This window comes from Ambystoma mexicanum, chromosome 6p, assembly GCF_040938575.1.
Source record: "Ambystoma mexicanum isolate Mex_15411 chromosome 6p, UKY_AmexF1_1, whole genome shotgun sequence".
Classification (NCBI taxonomy): domain Eukaryota; kingdom Metazoa; phylum Chordata; class Amphibia; order Caudata; family Ambystomatidae; genus Ambystoma; species Ambystoma mexicanum.
In genome coordinates, this window is record NC_090935.1 from 653084360 (window position 1) to 653103999 (window position 19640).

A 19640-nucleotide genomic window follows, 5' to 3' on the forward strand; every position below is an offset into this window, starting at 1 on the left:
TCCTCAGCTGCGGGAACCTGCTAGCGAACCTCTGGCACTTGGAGTTCGTCGCCATCGCGAAAAGGTCGATCCGGGGTTTGCCCCATCATCGAAAGAACCGATCCACCTGGTCCTGACATAGTTCCCACTCATGGCAAGAGCGCAGCTCCCTGCTGAGTGAGTCGGCGATGGTGTTTTTTATTCCTGCCAAGTGGAAGGGAACCAGAAACATCCCCTGGGCGACGGCCCAGTGCCACAGATACTGGGCCTCCTTGGATAGGACTGGGGATCTGGTGCCTCCCTGCTTCCGTATGTAGAACATCGTGGTGGTGTTGTCGGTGAAGATCCTCACCACTTTGTCCTTGAGGGACGGAAGGAACGACTTGAGTGCCCAGAACACTGCTCGAAGCTCTAGAATGTTGATGTGGAGAGACATCTCCTCTGGGAGCCAAAGGCCTCTTGCGTGGGGATCTCCGGTGTGGGCCCCCCAACCCTCCAGGGAGGCGTGCGTCGTCACCGTCTCCTGAAACGCCGGGGTCTGAAAGTCCGTGCCTGCCATGAGGTGTGCACGGGTACCCCACCATAGGATCGCCCGACGGAACTCCTCGTCGAGAGGGATCCTGTCTTCGAAGCAACCCGTCGCCTGAAACCAGCGGGCGTCGAGGAACTCCTGTAGCGGACGCATCCGAAGTCTGCAAAGGGGTACAAGGTAGATGCATGAGGACATCATCCCGAGGAGGGACTTGATGGAACTCACCCTGGCCACGTCCGTGGCTAGCAGGCGTTGCACCTTGCCCAAAATGGCCTTCGTCCTCTCCTCCGACAGGGAGGCCAATTGCCCCACTGTATCGAGCTTCGCTCCCAGAAACAGTGCTACTTGCGACGGAACCAGATGGGATTTGGGGTAGTTGATGGCGAATCCCAGTTCCGTGAGCAGCCGGACAGTCCTCGCTGTGTGTTCGACGGCGAGTTCTCTTGTCCTTGCACAGATTAGCCAGTCGTCCAGGTAGGGGTAGACGTGGATCCCCTGCAGGTGCAGCCGCTCTGCCACTGGTGCCAGGCACTTGGTGAATACCCTTGGTGCCGACTTTAATCCGAACGGCAGTGGCGTCCCTGAACCACGAACCTGAGAAACTGTGTCCTTTTAGAATGGGGATGTGGAAGTAAGCATCCTCCAGGTCCAACGATGATAGGAAGTTGCCCTCCTCCAGCTGACCCAGCACGTGCTGGAGGGTGACCATCCTGAATTTCTGTGCCTTGATGTACTTGTTTAACCGACGCAGGTCCAGGATAGGGCGCCAACCGCCTGTCTTCTTTTTGAAGAGGAAGTACCTTGAGTACACTCCGGAGCCCCGGAGCCTCCTGGGGATGAGCTCGATGGCACCTTTCTTGAGCATCGCCCTTACCTCCAACAGCAGTTGAGGGACGTGATTCTCCTTCCTGACTACGGGTGGAATGCAAGGACACTTCTTTTGGAATTCCAGCGAGTGCCCATTGGCCAGGGTGTCCAGCACCCAACGGTCGGTGGAGATGGACTCCCACACGCTGACGAACTTCGTCAGCTGGCCTCCCACCGGGGTGCTTTGGTGGGGGCCCGACGCTACGGCCGGATCAGTCCTGCTTGGAGGAGGCCTTGCCGCCTTGGCCTCCTTGACGACGACGGCGGGATCCTCCTTGCTTGCCGCGACCTCTGTAGGCCTCCTGGGACGAGGAGCGGGCCGCCTGGCGGTATGTAGAAGAGCCGCCGCTGGATCCCTTGGAGGCACCCTGTCTGCCTCCGGAGCTCCGAAAGGGCCATCGTTGTTGAAGTACCCCTAGGGCCCGGGCCGTCTCCGAGTCGGTCTTGATGGCCTGGAGCGACTCATCCACCGTCTTCCCAAAACGGTTGCTCATTTCATTTCATTTCATTTTTATATAGCGCCGGTAGCCCAAGGGCATCAGGGCGCTTTAAACGAACAGAGACACACATAGAACACAGAAAGAGGCCAGTCCAAAGCTGAACCCTGAAGATGTCCCTGATCCAACTTATCCCAGTTCATCATCTGAAGAGATATGTTTTCAAACCCTTCCTGAATGCAAGACGGTTTGTTTCAGACCTGAGTGTTTCCGGAACACTATTCCACAAGCTGGGTGCCTGAACCAAAAAGGAGCTGCCCAACCCCGATTTCAGCTTGAACTTGGGAACGATCAACAGGCATTTACCCCCAGAGCGAAGACTTCTACTGGGGGTGTGAAGCACTAAACTCTTTTTTAAATACTCTGGAGCAGAGCCATAAAGGCATTTATGAACCAGGCAGAGAGCTTTAAATTTTATACGATCCTCTACTCTTAGCCAGTGTAACGCCATTCTATCTTTAGTGACATGGTCTCTTTTCCTCAAATTTTTGACCAGCCTAACCGCGTTATTCTGAATCACCTGACAACTAGAGACATCCCTAGAGGAAGCCCCTAGCATCAGGGCATTACCATAGTCAAGTCTTGATAATATAATGGCTCTGGCTATGGTAGCCATGTTGCCCTCATTAAGGTAAGGCTTAATGGCTTTCATGAGCCTTAAGTAATATGCCGTGTTTTTTGTAGATAGCTAGTCTGAGCATGAGAGTCTACCACTGCGTTAACCATCATTCCCAGGGTCTTCACTTTCTGGACTACCTGGATAGTGGCGTTCTTGATTTTAAATGACTTATACTCTGCCCCCAAGTTGGCAAGCTGACGACTAGATCCAAACAGCATAAGCTCAGTTTTGGAGTCGTTCAGACACATCCAATTTGTCTGCATCCAAGCATTAATTATCTTATAGACCCTGGCTATTACTTCACTGTCTGCGTCGTGATGGCTGCCATCCAGTTCCAATATGAGTTGGGTGTCGTCTGCGTAATTTGTAAACGACACCCCCTCCTTCACCAGTAAGCTGCACAGAGTGTGCATGTATATGTTAAACAGCATTGGGGACAGGCTGGCCCCTTGTGGGACTCCAAATAAAATATCACAGGGATCGGAGAAGCTACTGCCCCAATGGACTCTGGCTTGACGGTCCGAAAGGAAGGACAGAAGCCAATCTATGGCTCCTTCTGAACATCCCACATTCTCTCTGAGTGCCTTGATGAGAAGGTGGTGATCCACCAGGTCAAAGGCGGCACTTAAATCTAAAAGCATTAACACTCCTAACTTGCCTTTATCTATTAAGCTATGCATCTGGTTCTGCAGACCCAGCATGGCTGTTTCCGTACTATGGGAGGCTCTAAATCCCGATTGTTGCCGATGCAGGATCTCCTCGTTTTCAACAAATTGTTGCAGTTGTTGTGTAGCAACCTTGTCCAATAACTTGAGAACAAAGTTTAAGATAGTTATTGGGCGAAGATTCGCAGGATCTTTAGGATCCAGACCTGCTTTTTTGACAAGAGGGGTGATAGTAACTTTCTTAATGTCTCTCGGCACTGTGCCCTCTTTAAATGAGGCGTTTACTATTCTCTGAAGAATGGGCGCAAAGGTAGCTTTATGTTGGAGAATGATGCTAGGAGGCAGGATATTTTCTGCACAAGTGGTTGGTTTCATGTTGTTCAACACCTCCAACATCTCTGCCTCTGAGATGGAGCTAAATTTGAAGAACTGTCCTCTGACAAGAGTCTCCGTTAGTGGGGGATCAGTGTCTGTTTAGCGATAAGTCTGGCTTTGATAATGTTCTGTCTTGCTTTTTCTATTTTTGCTTGAAAGGCCTGTGACACCTTGTTACAATCCTCCTCGGAGGGCATGAAAGGCGGGGTGAGAGAGGCCGGCTTTTCCATGCTCTTCAAAATATCGAAGAGCTTGCTTGTCTTGTTTTCTGCCTGCTCAATTTCACTATTGAGAACATCAGCCTTGGCTACCTTAATCTTATCTCTATATTCCTTATCCTTCAATGTCCAGTTCTTTTTACTCTCCGTGGTTTTATCTTTAGTCCATTTCCTTTCCAAAGTGCGTTTTTCTTTCTTCAAAGAGTTGAGCTCTGGACTAAACCATTTTTGGCTGTTGTTATTTTTCCTAGCTAATTTTGAGATGAGCGGTGCCTCTAATTCCACTAACTCTGTAAGATGCTTATTATGTTTATCTAGAAGGTTAGTACATGAGTCCTGATCCTGAAATGAGTCCGCTATTTTATCCATGCAAGTCTTAAGAAGTAGCGCATTTAGATTATTGAAGTTTCTCTTAACTATTTTAATATGAGGATTGGGTTTATGTGCATAGAGTGGTAATCTTAAATTGGCTGATATTAAGTAGTGGTCACTCCATATACAAGGAGTGGTTCTGCAATTTTGTAATAGTACATTATAACCACACAGACAGTCTAACTGGTTTCCCTGAGGGGTGGTTGGATCCATATTGAGAATAGAAAAATCCAGGTTATTCAATGCTTTTTCCAGGGCAATAGCTCCCTTATCCTTCTTATTCCCTCGCCAAAAGTTTACGTCACCCATAATAACTGTAGATACGTTATCAGATCTCAGGGTGTTTAAATATGAACAAAGTTCCGAAGAAAAGTCTGAGACCAAAGCTGGTGGTCTGTAAATAGCAATTAAATTTAAGCAATTATTGGGTGAGAGCATTAACTTAAGGTGCAAAGCTTCGCATCCACTAAGTCCTAGAGTAACCTTAAAAAGTTTAAGGCTGTTTTTGGCAATAATTGCCACCCCGCTGCCTCTACCCTGCTGTCTGCTTTCAAAGTAAATACTGTAGCCATCTGGTACAGCCTGTTCACATGTTGGACCTACTGGGTTCCTTGAGCCAGGTTTCTGTTAAACAGAGAATGTCAAAATTGTTGGAAGTAATCAACTCCCCAATATTGGTAGCATGTTTGGTTAACGATCGTGTGTTAAGTAGGCCGATATTAAGGTCTGAGAACTTCCCCGTATCCTCCCGTACTGAACCAGTGACCAAATTTCCCTCCACCTCATCAATTAAAACTTCATCCCTCTCATGTTGACCTGTTTCTCTCGCTACTCCTGTAGTCAACATGGCGCAGATCTTGACTTACCTAAGCCCCAGGCTCCCCAAATCCCGGGTACTGACACAGGTGTGACGAGTTCCGGCTCCACCAACTCCGACCCGTCCGGCCACGGACCGGCACAGACCGGCTTGCCCCGTTCGCGCCGGGTTTAAACTAATGAGGCAGCAGAGAACTACAAGGCTGCTGGATTGTGTAGTTCAGATGCCCAGGCAGCACATGCAGGGAAACAAACAGGCTAAAATCTTAGCTGTGTTAATAAAATGCTAAATTTTGGGCAGGTACGTTATCTAATGGCCCCAACTAGTGATGACACAAGTTAAAATTCAATTTATAATCAATTGTAGTTTCATGACATTACACACAATAGACCTTCATACAGTGCTAAAAACGAAATGCAAAAACGAAATGCAACGAAAATAAAACGGCGTAGTTTAAGAGAGACCTGGTTGCTGCCATCGAATGGCATATCCAACACTCTGGTATGAACGTCCTGGCGGAAGTCCGTCGCCTTGAGCCACCCTCGTCGTCGTAGGCAAACCCTGTTGCCCATCTGGCGAAATCCGGTATCGGCAATGTCCGTTGCCACCGTTATGGCTTGATCCGATGCCACCTCGCCTTCGTGAAGAATCTGTAGGGCTTCCGCTCTCTTGTCGTCCGGCAGGAAGTCCAGCAGGGGAGCTAACTTGAACCAAAGCTTCCTGTCGTAACGGGCCACGATCGCTAAGGCATTGGCCGCCTTAATCGTCGTCGCCGAGGACGAAATGACCCGTCGTCCCATGGAGTCCAACCTCTTGCCCTCGCTGTCGGGCGGGGAAGTGGAAGTTGATACTGCCGCACCCGCTGCCTTCTTCTTGGCCGCTGCCGAGATGACCGAATCCCGCGTAGGCTGGGCCCTGAGGCACAAGGTGGCAGCTTTCGGGACCCGGTACTTCTTCTCGTACCTGTCCCTCTTGGCGGGCGTCATAGAAAGGTTCTTGAGGACAGCCAGCCCTTCGTCCCAGATGTCGTCGAGCAACGGCACAGCCAGGACCGCCTTTCTCTTGGCCTCCCGTCGTTGATAAAGAAAACCTTCCCTCTTCTGTTCCTCCGGGCAGAGTTGGAAGAGCTCGGACGCCCTGGCTATCATGGCATGAAAGGAGCCAATTTCGTCGGGCAGTGAGGCCCGAGGGGGAGGCGATGAAGGGATGTCCGTCGTATCATCGCCACCGTCGTCGTCCGTCCCTGTATCCGTATCATCGCTAGGGTAAGGCGAGGGGGATGAGGGGTGCACAGGCCTCGTGGGCACGAATGGCGGAGCGGGATGGACTCTCCTCTGCTTGTTCGGGGGGCTTCCCGACGGTCCTGGCTCAGGATCCTCCGTCGGGGTCCGTGGTAACCTCGTCCTTATCTCAGTACATAAGGATTGGATTGCCAACAAAATGGCCGCCGAGCTATCCTGAGGCTCTGGCAATGGCTGCGACGGGAGGGACGGTTGCTCCACCGGGCCTTCGTCGTCGTCGCCACCCTCGCTATCTTCGATCTCCTCAGCAGGATCCTTCCCCTGGGATCAAACTTTCTCGAACCTCTCGTTGAGGCCCTTCACGGTTTCCACCAGATCCTCCTCAGAGGCTGATTCCGAGTCTGTAATGGCCACCGCCCCCCCACCCCTCTTTTTTCGCCGGGGTCTTCACGGGGGTCTTAACGATGGGCTGGAAAGAGGATTCCCTCTGCGGTGGCAGGGATACTCTGGGCCCAGAGGCCGTCTCCACTGGCGTAGTCTCAGCCGGCTTTGCCAGGGCCGCAGCGACCACTTCGATAGAGGCCTTTGCCGGCTGGATCAAAGCCCTCACCACCTTAGCTGCGTCCTGGGCCTTTGCCTTGGGGGGAGGGTCAGCGCCTCGCTCCCTTCGAGATCTACCGGGGCCGCTCCAGCAGCTTACCCGGGTTCTCGGACTTCCTCTTCCCCGGACCAGAGCGCTGGCTTGTGGTTGAACGTGCCGGGGAAGTCGCGCCCTGCCTGGCAGCCGAAGAGCCCGACCTTTCGGCGCTCCCGTTGCCCGAGGACTCGCGGTGCTTGGCCTTCTGTTGGGCCCCCGTCGCCAGGGCGCCCTCACAGGACTTAGAAGCCCGCTCAGACTTTTTCTTCGCCTTCTCACCTGCTGTGCCCTTCTCCAGCCAGGCGGCGAGGCGGGAACGACGATCTTGCTTGGTCCGTTCCGAAAGGTTCTTGCAGAACGCACAGTCCTTCTCCACGTGCGTCTTGTCCTCATGAAGGCAGTAGAGACATTGCAAATGCTCGTCCTCCTTGAAAACATTTTGTAATCCACATCCAGGGCAGCACCTGAACAGCTTGGATCCGGGCATTGAGCTTCCCTTGTCCTGGGCCATGTCCGTTGAGGTAGGCCGCAGATCTTCCGGAATCCTCCAAGAAGCGTAAACTCGATGAAAATTTCACCCTTAAGGAGCGTAGAAGAATTCCGAAACGGGTCCCCGTTATCGGAAGTAGAAGCAGTGGAGCTTGAGGCTCGATTAAACCGAAAAAATGAGAAAATCTCCTGAAAAAGCACAAAAACGCAGCAAAAACTCGAGAGCTAAAGCACGAGGACTCCCAACACTTGAACGTGCGGTAAAAATTTGAGGATGGCTGCCAGAGGCGGGGCTTAGGGAGAGGGCAGTCATTGGCTGGGGGCAGTATGACCCAGAAATCAGTGATTGGTTACTACTAAGAAAGACAGATCAGAAACGAAACTGATACTGATTTTATCTTTAGCGAGGATTCCCAGCCTGACGACGGGGAATATTCATGAGGATGTGAATCCATGGCAGACCCCATGCTGGAGAACTACCCTGTCTCATGCAAAGCACCATAGGAGGCGTGCATTTCACTCATGCTTTTTAACATCTATACATACCCCTCTTTGAAATGCTCGAGGAAGAAGGTACCCTGTACGCAAACTACTGAGATGACACACAGTGTCTGATCACTCTTTCTGGGAATCATACCAGAGATAAGATTACGGTTAACAACATCTACAACCAGATCAGATCCTGGATGATGGACAATGGCTTTGCACTCAATGCAAAAAAAATCGCAGGCACATCCGCCCCCTTAAGGAAACAGGGAACGAATACAAGGCTTTCAACATCTCAGGTTGTACTATCATGACTCTCCCCAAAGTCAAAAACTCTGGCCACCGTCCTAGACCAGGAACTATCTATGACAGCACACACTAACAGTCTCGTCGCCAGCCTGGCTTACTACTTAAAACTGTTGGCACAAATTAGGCATTCCTTAATCCGTCAAAAATTGTGCCGCTATTGCCAGGGCAATCATTGGAGCCCACATAGATTATTGTGCAAGTCTTTTCCAGGGCACCTGTAAGGGTGAGCTGGCCCGCCTTCAGGTTGTCCAATATAACACAGAGTGGTGGAAGGCCTGAAGAAAAGATCCGATCATATCTCCAGTGCCAGGAGGGTCCTTCACTGGCTCCTGGTGGAAAGGAAAGTGACTTATTGAACTCTCTGCAACACACACCGATCCCTCCATGGAAAATGTTCCAGCTACCTCGCAGGCAGATTAGAATGGCTGCCTGCAACAACTCCCACCTCTTGCCTATTCCCAGAGCTAAACTGGCCATAGTGCCTCGGGGATCCTTCCCGCATACAGCGCCAGGGCAGTGGAATGACCTGCTTCCCAGAGCCTACCCGAGTTTTGGAACAAGGAAACATGACCTCAAAACCATTCTCAGGAACAGAGGAAGACTTTTCAATCTGTGAAGGACACTTTGCGGCAGAAGGGCATCCGTTATGCAATGTTGTTCCCGGCTAAGCTTTGTGTAACATAATGGGATGGTCCTTTTTTGCTCGACTCCTGAAGCAGCTGAACGTTTTGCCCAAGAACCACCTAGCATTGGCGAGCTCCCGGAATACTTTATATAGCCTTGTGTCGCCTGCTCCATACTATTCACAGATAAATCCTGTTGCAGCATATATGTATTTGGGTTGGGCTCCGCATACCATGGCCCGAGTCTAAATCCATCCTCTGGGAGAGGAACATGTTGTGAGAAGGGCTCTTAGCCTCTGGAGCAAGCTGTCGCCTAGTGCGCCCATTCCCGCAGACACTGCGGGCGTTGAGTGTTGTGTCGTTGATTGAGTTGAAGTGTTATGGGGGTAAGGCCGGTCGGTTATTGTTTCTGGCAATGCGGTGGGGCTGGGTGTTAGGATTTAATGGCAAATATGGTGCATTTGTTAGTTATACAACACTTCTGAAACTGAGTGGCCAAATGGCATTCCCTGTGGATCATGCAGCAGCATACTAGGGGTATACATTACGGACATGTGAGATGGCAGGTACAGCAATGATCACTTCACGAAAGGCGCAGCAGGAGAATGGTATATCACTAATGTCATGGAACATACAGGGCTTTACAAATCATTAATTGCGAACTATGCTAGGAGTCATGATGTAAATGTATTGTGCTTACAGGAGACACATTTGGCCGCAGATGGCAGGCTTGCCAACATATCTGGACGGGGGGGTGAGAAGATACGGCTCCTCAGTCTCTATACATTCAAGTGTAATTGCCACATATATACACCGTTCATTAGCTTTTAAGCTCCATAATCAAATCTGTGACGGGGAGGCGCATTTTCTTCTCCTAGCAGGGGATCCGTTTTCTAATTCTGAATATCTATACCCCGAACTTTGACTCCCCCGAGTTTTTTCTGCAATGTGCCAGCCACCTGCACAGGTTCACAGGCTATGAAATACTATGGGCAGGTGATTTCAATATGGCCCTATCCTTGACACTTGATAGATCTACCACACAACAGACAGCCTTACCTAAGGCAGTAATTGAATGGCTGGACATTGCAGAATACCATAGATTTTATGTTTGGAGGATATTGCACCCCACCAGCAGAGAATATTCCTTCTACCCCAGGGTCCATGGTAGCTCCTCTCGGATTGATTACATCATGGTCTCCCCAGGCATGCTCCATTCTATCACAGAGGCACAGATACTTCCACGCTCACTATCAGACCACTCCCCAGTGAAGGTTCTTCTCTCCTGTCCTTTCAGCCCCAAAGTACCTGAGGTGGCGGTCCAGAGCCTGCACACTGGAGGACAGGCTTTTCCGTGAAAAATATTAGACAGGACATACAAACCTTTTTTGAGACAAATGTGGGCTTGGTGGCAGATGATAGAATACTATGGGAATCATTTAAAGTATATGCCAGGCGGTGCTGTATGTCTAGAGAAGGCAGAGTATTGAAGGATATTCGTAGATCGATAGTCAATATTGAGCAGGATATTAAAGTTCTGGAGGATCAACAAGGGCTACATGACACCCCCATGACTTGAGAATGCCTAAGAACACTGCGGGAGGACATCTGCCTCCTTATGGAAAGAGGAGAGATTCCTGGGTGACCTGGTTAGGGCGGCAGCATATGGGGAGGGGGACCGACCCAGTCACACACTAGCATGGGCATGAAGCATGAAGATCATGGACCCAGGGGCTACCCCTAGCAGGGACCCCCTTGTGATCTGCAAGACTTTCGGGAAGTATTATGAACAATTATACAAGTCACAATTGAAAGTTGGGCATGACTCCATATTGCAGTATTTGGATCAGGTGGCCTAGGGCTGGCTCGAACCAACAATGGGGGGGAACAGCTGAGAGCGCCCCCATCGAAGCAAGAAATATGCACCACTATCCTTTCTCTACCTAACGGTAAGGCACTGGGTGTAGACGGGCTCACTGCAGAGCTATATAAGGAATAAACCAATCTGATTGTTCCGCATATCTGCAGTATGTACGAGGAAGCCTTCAACTCTGGCACTCTGCCCAAATCCACCAGGATGGCTATTGTGATGGTACTGCTGAAACCCAATAAAGACCCTTTGAAGTGCGCTTCATATATACCACTGTCTTTAATCAATATTGACAACAAAATTCTGGTGAAAATTTTAGTGGGCTATCTTCTCCCACATATGTCTGCCCTGGTACTTCTAGACCAGACAGGCTCGATTTCAGGCGGATCCACACAGAACAATCTTCGCCGTTTATTCACACTTATGCACAACATGAATCCTGAAATCCCCATGGTGGTCGCCGCCTTGGATGCAGAAAAAGGCTTTGACTCTCTAGAGTGGCCCTTCCTATTTGAGGTCTTGAGACGCTCAGGGCTGGGTGTGGTTTACCTCCGCCGGATCCTCCTGCTTTACGCAGCTCCCAGGGCGGTGGTGTACGCCAATAATCATGTCGGAATGCATAATGCTGTCAGGTAGCATGAGGCAGGGATGCCCATTTTCGCCCATTCTTTTTGCCCTCGCGATTGTGCCCCTCGCTTGTTATCTAAGGGAATATCATATACATCGTGGGATAAGACTTCACTCTCACACTGCTATTGTATCACTTTACGCAGATATGTTGTTGTACCTAAAACATACTTAAAGCCGGTTATACAGGCAATCGAGCAATACAGCGACCTATCTGGGTTGGGGATAAACTAGTCCAAATCAGAAGTACTGCCCCTAACACCCAACGTCCGTCAGGAGGAGATTTGTGAAGACTTCAAATGGTGCCCTGATGGCATGCAATACTAGGGTTTACATATAACCAACTCTCCTGCTACCTTGTTTGAAAGAAATTACCTGAAAGTCTTAGAGTACTTGGAGCACAGAGTTGAGGCTTGGATTTTGTTGCCCATCTCGCAGGCAGTTAAAATGGTCATACAACCAAAGTGTTTATATATATTTGATAACGTCCAAATTTGGCCCCCCTCTGGCTTCTGGGCTAGAGCACATAAATTGATGACACGCCGGATTTGGGCGGGTAGACAGGCCAGAATATCACTGGATGTTTTGACAATGCCCTATGACCTGGGAGGATTGGAATATCCCGACTTATATGCATATTTCCTGCCTGCATAATTACAGTACTCCATATGGTGGTGACCCCCCTCGCATGATCTTCCCCACGTCTACCTTGAAAAGGCGATCATACACCCAGATGACCCGAGGGGTCTGCTGTGGAGAACCCCTTGCTACGTGTGTCCCCGAGCTGAGATCCAACCGATTTAAAATATATGTAGGGCATGGCATAACGTGCTGAAAATCAATGGGACGATGTTGCTCTAATCGCCCACATTTGTCATAATCAAGGTCAGAGGTAAACCTCTTACCCATGAAAAGATCTTCCAGATACATTTTGAAAGACTAGGGATACATTTGCTGGGTGATCTTGTGGTGGATGGTCGCCTAATTACTTGGGATAATCGGAGGACTAGAGGGATGTGGGATGGGCTAACAATGTTTCTGTACTTTCGTTAGCAGGAGGCGATCAAGGCCACCTGCCTGGCCTTCCCACAAGCTCACCCGAACCCTCCCAGCTTTACAATATGTGACCACACCCACAAATCACTGGTTTCAGTCATGTATAGGAGAATTAGAGCACAGAAAACTACCACTTCCACCTAATTCACTACAAATTTCTTCACCAGGTATATTATTCTCCCGAAAGGCTACATAAATTCTACCCAGAGAGACCACCCAGTTGTGCAAGGTATACCCATGACCCGGCTGATTTTCTCCTGTCCCTTAATACAACCGTTTTGGGTAACGACGGAAATGGCTATGCGCTCTATGTTATGTGAATCATGGCAATACTCGCAAGAGTTTTGACTACTAGCCATGATGGAAGCCGGCTCCAGAACTGAAAAAAGGCTGGCTGGGATGGCAACAATAGTCGCCAGGACATTGATCATCAAGACACAGGGGAAGTCTACAGCACTGACAATGCGTGAATGTTTGGCCTACATGAATACGTGTGAACAAAAAGAAACGCGATATACAACCACCTTAGCTGTGAGTAGCACACCAGTTGACTACTGGCCCCCATTCCAAAACGATATGCTGAGCAACAGCAGTGTATAGACTGCCTCTCCACAAGAGGATAGTAATGTAGACAGCGTATTCTCAACCCACATACTAGAACTGTACAAAAAGCCAATCACAGTTGGATGTGTCGAATTGGTAATTAACTTGACATTCACCTCTTAACGTCGCTGCACTGTATTGCCGTAGGTTTGTTGGAAGGAGGTGGGGCTGATGGGTGGTTGGGGTTTTTCTTTTGTTGGTATGAGTTGTAACCGTAAAGTAAATAAAGAGAATTTGAAAAAAATATAAAGAAAACTTTAAGGTAGCCCCTATCAACCTGAAAACGGTGAGAGATGGACTTAACCATAATGGATGGTTAACCCCATACTAGATAACTTGAAAAAGAAATGGAGGCAGGCATAGCGCATATGGAGCAAATCCAAAACCGACATAAATAAGACAACATGGAAGACTGTAGAAAAGGCCCATAGATCAGCAATTTTTGAGACTAAAAGAAATTCTTTAACAACCAAATTGAGAATGCAGAAACAAGTATGAGAAAGTTCTTTGAGATATTTAAAAAGCTGTAGAGACCAAATGCCAAAAATCATTTACCCCTACTAACGAAGACTGTATCAGAGTTCAACAGGCCTTTGTAGAGAAGATCAGATGCGCATATTAAAAAAATGTCAACAAATACAAGTGCAGATATATAACCTCAATCAGTAGAAACGAATGAAAATGACACTCGGTTAAACTTTGAATTTAAACCTGTTTCTGGGACAGACATGTAGAGGAGGAACCAAATGCCTCTACCGGAAATCCCGCCCTCGTCTTGCCTATATGTTGGGAACCAGAAATTATGACAAGCAAAGCATCAGTAATGATGCCTATATAACACGAAAAACCTTTGAGACAAGGTATCCATTGTATCCTCTGAGAGAAGACAGCCTCTTAGGAGAAGTGTAAAGATGAGTGAAAGAGGAGATTGGTGATGTTACATGAAGCAAAGATTACGCAGCAAGAAGAGATACCAGGAGAAAAGGCGAATGGACCTTATAAAATCTGATGACGAAATAAAGAGTCAAGTAACATTTCATGTGCGGAATGAAGATTGCACGTGCAAAGAACACTGATGAAAATAAAAATCGCTTTATAACTGTACAGATGCTGCAACACAAGTAGGCTAAGTAACCATGAAGGCTGGCTATACATAATCGATTGCAGGGGGTGCCACCAATAAATACATGTGTATAGAATCTGCATGTTCCACGTCACATTTTAGCAAACCAGGACCTCAGTAGCAAAAGGGTTGAAAGTGTGTGACAGCAGAGAAAAGCAGCTGAAGATGGAGGAAGAATCGAGAAGGCTGTCTGGCCCAGTGTCAAGGGTTGAGGCAGCCAAGAAGGGAATAGTTTCTTACCTGTAACTCCATTTCTCCAGCATTGGTATCTTTCATGGATTCACATGCTTAGAATATTCCCCGTCGTCAGGCTGGGAATCCTGGGTAAATTGTATAGACCTTTTCCATAGGAAAAATGTACACACTTTTGTGTCCTATCTACGTCGTTTTGGGCCGCGTACGCCTGCGCCACTAGGACGTAGAGGTATAGAGTAAAGTAGTATGGGGGAACATCCGGTTTGCATGCTAGGGGAGGCCGGCGGGCGCATGTGAATCCATGAAAGATACCAATGCTGGAGAAATGGAGTTACAGGTAAGAAACTATTCCCTTCTCCAGCATTGGATCTTTCATGGATTCACATGCTTAGAATAGATTGTATAGCAGTATCCCCCATAGTTAGAGGTGTGTATGCAAACCAATAACACTATAACTATAAATGCATATTCACCATGGCTAAACTTCAAATCATAGTACATGAACAGCTAAAAAAACAACACTTTAAAGTACATTAGTCGAAGGATATACCCCCTTTATTGGGGCCTACCTTATTGAAACAGGTGCCGTAGGACTGCACGACCCATCTGTGTATCCTCAGCATGTTGTTGTTCGAGGCAATAATGCCGGGTAAACGTATGTGGTACCGACCAGGAAGCCGCCTGACGGATATCTCCCAGCGGAATCCCGGACCACAATGCCGCCGACGACGAAGTGGATCTCGTCAAATGGGCTCGTGGACGTTTTGCCAGCAGTTTCCCAGCTTTTGAGTGGCAAAAAGAAATGGCAGATGACACCCATCGGGACAGTCCTTGTTTTGAGATTGCTTTACCTTTAGCCGAAGGGCCATAGGCCACAAATAGCTGTCTTGTGTCCCTGAGATTTTGAGTGCGATGGAGGTAAAATTTCAGGGCTCTTCTCACGTCCAATGTATGGAGAGTCCTCTCCGCAACAGACGAAGGTGTTGGAAAAAACATCGGTAGCACTATAGAAGAGTACTTATGGAACATGGTAGGGACTTTAGGAATGAAATGAGGGTTAGTAGCCAACACGACTTTATTTTTGAAAAACCTCAAATATGGTGGATCGATCACTAACGCTTGTATTTCTGACAGACGTCGAGCCGAAGTAATAGCCACCAGAAAAGCCAGTTTCCACGATAAGAATTTCAATGACGACTATGACATCGGCTCAAAAGGAGCCTTCATTAGTGCTGCTAGAACCAGGTTAAGACTCCAGATCGGAGGAAACTTCTTCGTTGGAGGCAAAGTTCGGAACAATCCTTTCATGAAATGTTTAATCAACTGGTCACTAAACATGGAGTTGAATGTCTCTTCCGAGTAAATCTCGGAATGGCAGCCAGATGCACTTTTATCAATGAAAAAGACAAACCTTTTTGAGCCAGGAGTAGCAAGTATGGTAGAAGCTACTCCGGTGTGATGTTAAGTGGATGTAAACCTGGCTGATCCCCGTACCATATACAGAATCTCTTCCATTTGTATGTATACGAAGCGTTCGTGGACGGCGCCCTTGCAGCTTGCAAAACGCGACGACAGTCCGATGGAATTGCTAACGTACCAAACTCGGAGAAATCAGGAGCCAGGCTGTCAGACTGAGGCTGTCCGGGTCGTGGTGCCAAACCGCCCCTTTGTCCTGAGACAGAAGGTTCGGGATCCTCTGGAACCTCATGGGTTCCGCTGCTGAAAGATGGAGTAGATTGGAGAACCACACTTGTCTCGCCCAGTACGGGCCACCAGGATCACCCGACATGGATATCTGTGGATCCATTGCATATCCGACGTATGAGTGGAAACGGGGGGGGGGAACGCATTCAAAAACGTGTCCATCCACGGGAAGGAGAACGCTTCCCCCAGTGAATTTTGCTGTGGCCACCTGCTCGCGTATTGTGAGCACTTCCTGTTCTCTCTCGTTGCAAAGAGACCTAGGGCCGGACGACCCCACTTTTCGAAGACACGGTGTAGTTGTTGGTCGTTCAATTCCCATTCGTGTAGTCGATTCATCTCTCTGCTGAGAGAGTCTGCTTGCACATTTTTGACTCCTGGTAAGTGGAACGCCCATAGATATATCCTTTGGCGGAGGGCCCAATGCCAGATCTCCTGGGCTTCGGTCGACAGAGTCCTGGAGCGAGTACCTCCCTGTTTTCTCAGGTAAAACATCGTTGTCGTGTTGTCTGTCATTATCCGTACAACGGATCCCTTTATGCGTGGTAGAAAGGACTTCAGGGCCCAACGCACTGCCCTTAACTCCAGCACGTTGATGTGAAGGCTGGACTTCTCCGATGACCACCGACCTTGAACTTGAAGGGAATCCAGATGAGCTCCCCATACAGTCATAGAAGCATCTGTCACCACTGTCATCTGGAATATAGGTTCCAGTAAGGGCATTCCTTTTGTTAGATTTTTGGAGATTCTCCAACAGTGAAGTGCCTGCACGAGCTTGCTGTTGATGGTCAATTTGTCCGACCAACGACCTTGACTCTGTGCCCATCGATCTGTCAAAAATTCCTGAATAGGCCTCATGAAGAGACGACAATTGCTGATTAAGGGTATACAGGACGCCATGGTCCCCAGCAGGGACATGTACCTTCTTACTGACACTCTGGTGTTGACTTTCCATTCCGATGCTTTGTGTTGTAGTTTCATAACTCTTTCGACGGATGGTTTTACCAATCCTGACTGCGTCTGGAACTCCGCCCCCAGAAAGATCAAGGTACTTGAAGGCGTTAAGGAGGACTTTTCGAAGTTTATTGCGAATCCCAAATGCTGTAGGAGGGACATGGTGGCATTCAGACTCTCCAGTGCCCTTTCCGGAGATAATCCCCTTGCTAACCAATCGTCCAGATATGGGTACACACGATGACCTTCCTTCCGTAACCAGGCTGCCACTGGAGCCAAACATTTCGTGAACATCCTGGGAGACGATTTTAGTCCGAATGGGAGGACCTTGAACTGATAGTGGATTTGTCCGACGACGAACCGCAGAAATCTTTTGTGTCGTCGACGCATCGGGATATGAAAGTATGCGTCTTGAAGGTCTAGCGACGACAAAAAATCTCCCGGTTGTATCGATCGGATAACCTCTTGCAGTGTAAGCATTTTGAACTTTAGATTCTTTAGCAGCTTGTTGAGAGTCCGCAGATCTAGAATGGGACGCCATTTTCCATTGGGTTTCTTGACCACGAAGTAACGGGAGTACACTCCCTTTCCTCTTTCTGCCACCGGGACCAGTTCTATAGCCCCTTTCTGTAGCATAAGCGTCACTTCCTGCACCAGTATCTGAAGATGGGATTGTGGCGAGAACACTGGTGGAATGTGTGGCGGCTTGTCCTTGAACTGTAGGGAGTGACCCAGATGCATCGTGTCCAAAACCCATTGGTCTGTTATGCTTTCCCACTCGTCGACGCGACGAGACACTCTGCCTCCTAGGACGTCTTGAAACTTGTCATTGCTGGGTTTTTGCCTGTCGATCCTTCGCCGACGATGAGTAGGAGCCTCTCCTTCTTGAGGACTGATAATCTCTGCCTCTACAAGTAGCCTGGGCTGCTCGTCTGTAGCCTTGGGAAGAGTAGGAGGGTCTACTGAGACCTCGGTCTCTAGGTGATCCAAACCGGGAGTTTCCGGAAGCTCCTCTGAAAGGACGAAAGGAACAAACATTTCTGCCACTCTGGAGGGCTCTGAGTGACCGAGCAGTGTCAGAGTCTTCTTTCATGCCCTTCAAGGCATCATCCTCTTTCTCGCCAAACAGTTGTTCCCCTTCGCACGGCATGTCCAGCACCTCCTGTCTAAAGGTTGTGCACTTAAGCCAGGCTTGCCTTCTTAACACTACGCCGTTATTGATTTGTTTAAAACCAGCCTCCGCCAGGTCGACAGCGATATTTATGGAGTGATTGGAAGCCTCTTCCCCTTCACGTACTAGCAGCATAGCGAACTTCCTGTGTTCCTCTGGCAGATGGTCCAAGATCATACCGTGCCATAATGGCCAGGGAGTTGGCTGCTTTTACTGTAGTCGCACCGACTGACAATACCTTCTTTCCAAACGCATCTTGTCTCCTGGCATCATTGTCCGGCGGGGTCGACCTCGTTTTTCGGGCCGCAGCAGCGGACACCACCGAATCCAGCGAAGGTTGAGACGTCAAGCACTTGGGAGTTGACTCCAGAGCCTTGAATTTCTTTTCTAACCGTCCTTTTATCGTCGGTTCTGAGAAAGGATGACGCATGGTCCTCAACCCCTCTTGCCAGACATGGTCCAAAATGGGGATAGCAAACATCGATTTCCTTCTCTTGCCCATATGATCGAAGAGAAAGCAATCTTTCTTTACTTCTTCCGTTGCTAGGCCAAATTCCGCACACGCTTTTCCCATCATTGCATGGAAGGCCCCGATGTCATCCGGCGGTGATGGTTGTGCCGGGCTCTTTGGAGTTTCCATTTCCGCATCAGACTCCCATGTTGGGTTCATTCAGGGGGATAATGAGACGTCTGAAAGAGACCCTTCACGTTCTGACTCCGACTCCGGCAGTTCTCCCTCCTCCGAGTGTGGGTGAGAACGATCCTCCTCCACCGGGCAAGTTGTAGGCATTCTGGTCGTCGAGCGAGGAGCCGGGCCTTGTTCGGCGATGACCGGCATAGCCTGCGGCACCGTCAGGACACTAGTGTGAGGCAGCTGCATGTCCAAATGCTGTAACAGCTTCTGTAACGTGTTCAAAACCTCCAGGGACAATAGAGACTGGGGATTCAGCAAGGAAGAGGCGGCTGGGATGGCACTGCCACTCGGGAGCTCCACCGAACTGGTTGCACGTAACCCCAGATCGGTTGGCTGTACAATCGGACCACGGTCATCCTCTGCCGACGAGATGGAGAAGGCTGCTTCTGGTTGCAACAAGGCCTCAGGCAAGATCGGGTCGAAAACTTCCGGTAGCCAACCCACCGAAGGTACCACCGTCGACGACGACATGTTCTCCATAACCGCTGTTTGACCCGCCGAAGTGATCGCGGGAAGAGCAGGTGCAGATGGCAAATAAGACGTTGACGATCTGGCCGTCGTCGACGACGAAGTCTTTGGCGCAGAGCCTTGGGGCGTACTCGCCGGTTTTGAACTCGACTTGTGGGTCGACGACACTCGACTCGAGGTAGAGCCATGGCGGTCTCCCGAGGAGGATTTCAATAGACCTTTTCTCTGCTTTTTTGATGAGGCCGAAGAAGATGACGTTTTCTTTGACGAAGAGTCCCTCGCAGGAGGTTTATCAGAGGGGCGTTTTTCCGATGAACGTGGTTTCTTCGTCGGAGGCTCTGCCGACGCAGAGCGACGAGGGGGCACCGGAGGTTTAGATCTCGAGGCAGTAGAGCCTACCTCCGATGCAGGGTACGCACCCGCCCCGTCATTGAGCCAAGTTACCAGACGTC

At 49.3% G+C, this 19640-nt stretch overlaps 1 protein-coding gene across 1 annotated transcript in view; it reads right to left on the minus strand.

Moving 5' to 3' along the window:
• The window catches only part of MCCC2 (methylcrotonyl-CoA carboxylase subunit 2), a 501365-nt gene that overhangs the window by 38105 nt on the left and 443620 nt on the right, over nt 1-19640 (minus strand). The gene's annotated exons all lie outside the window — the stretch shown is intronic.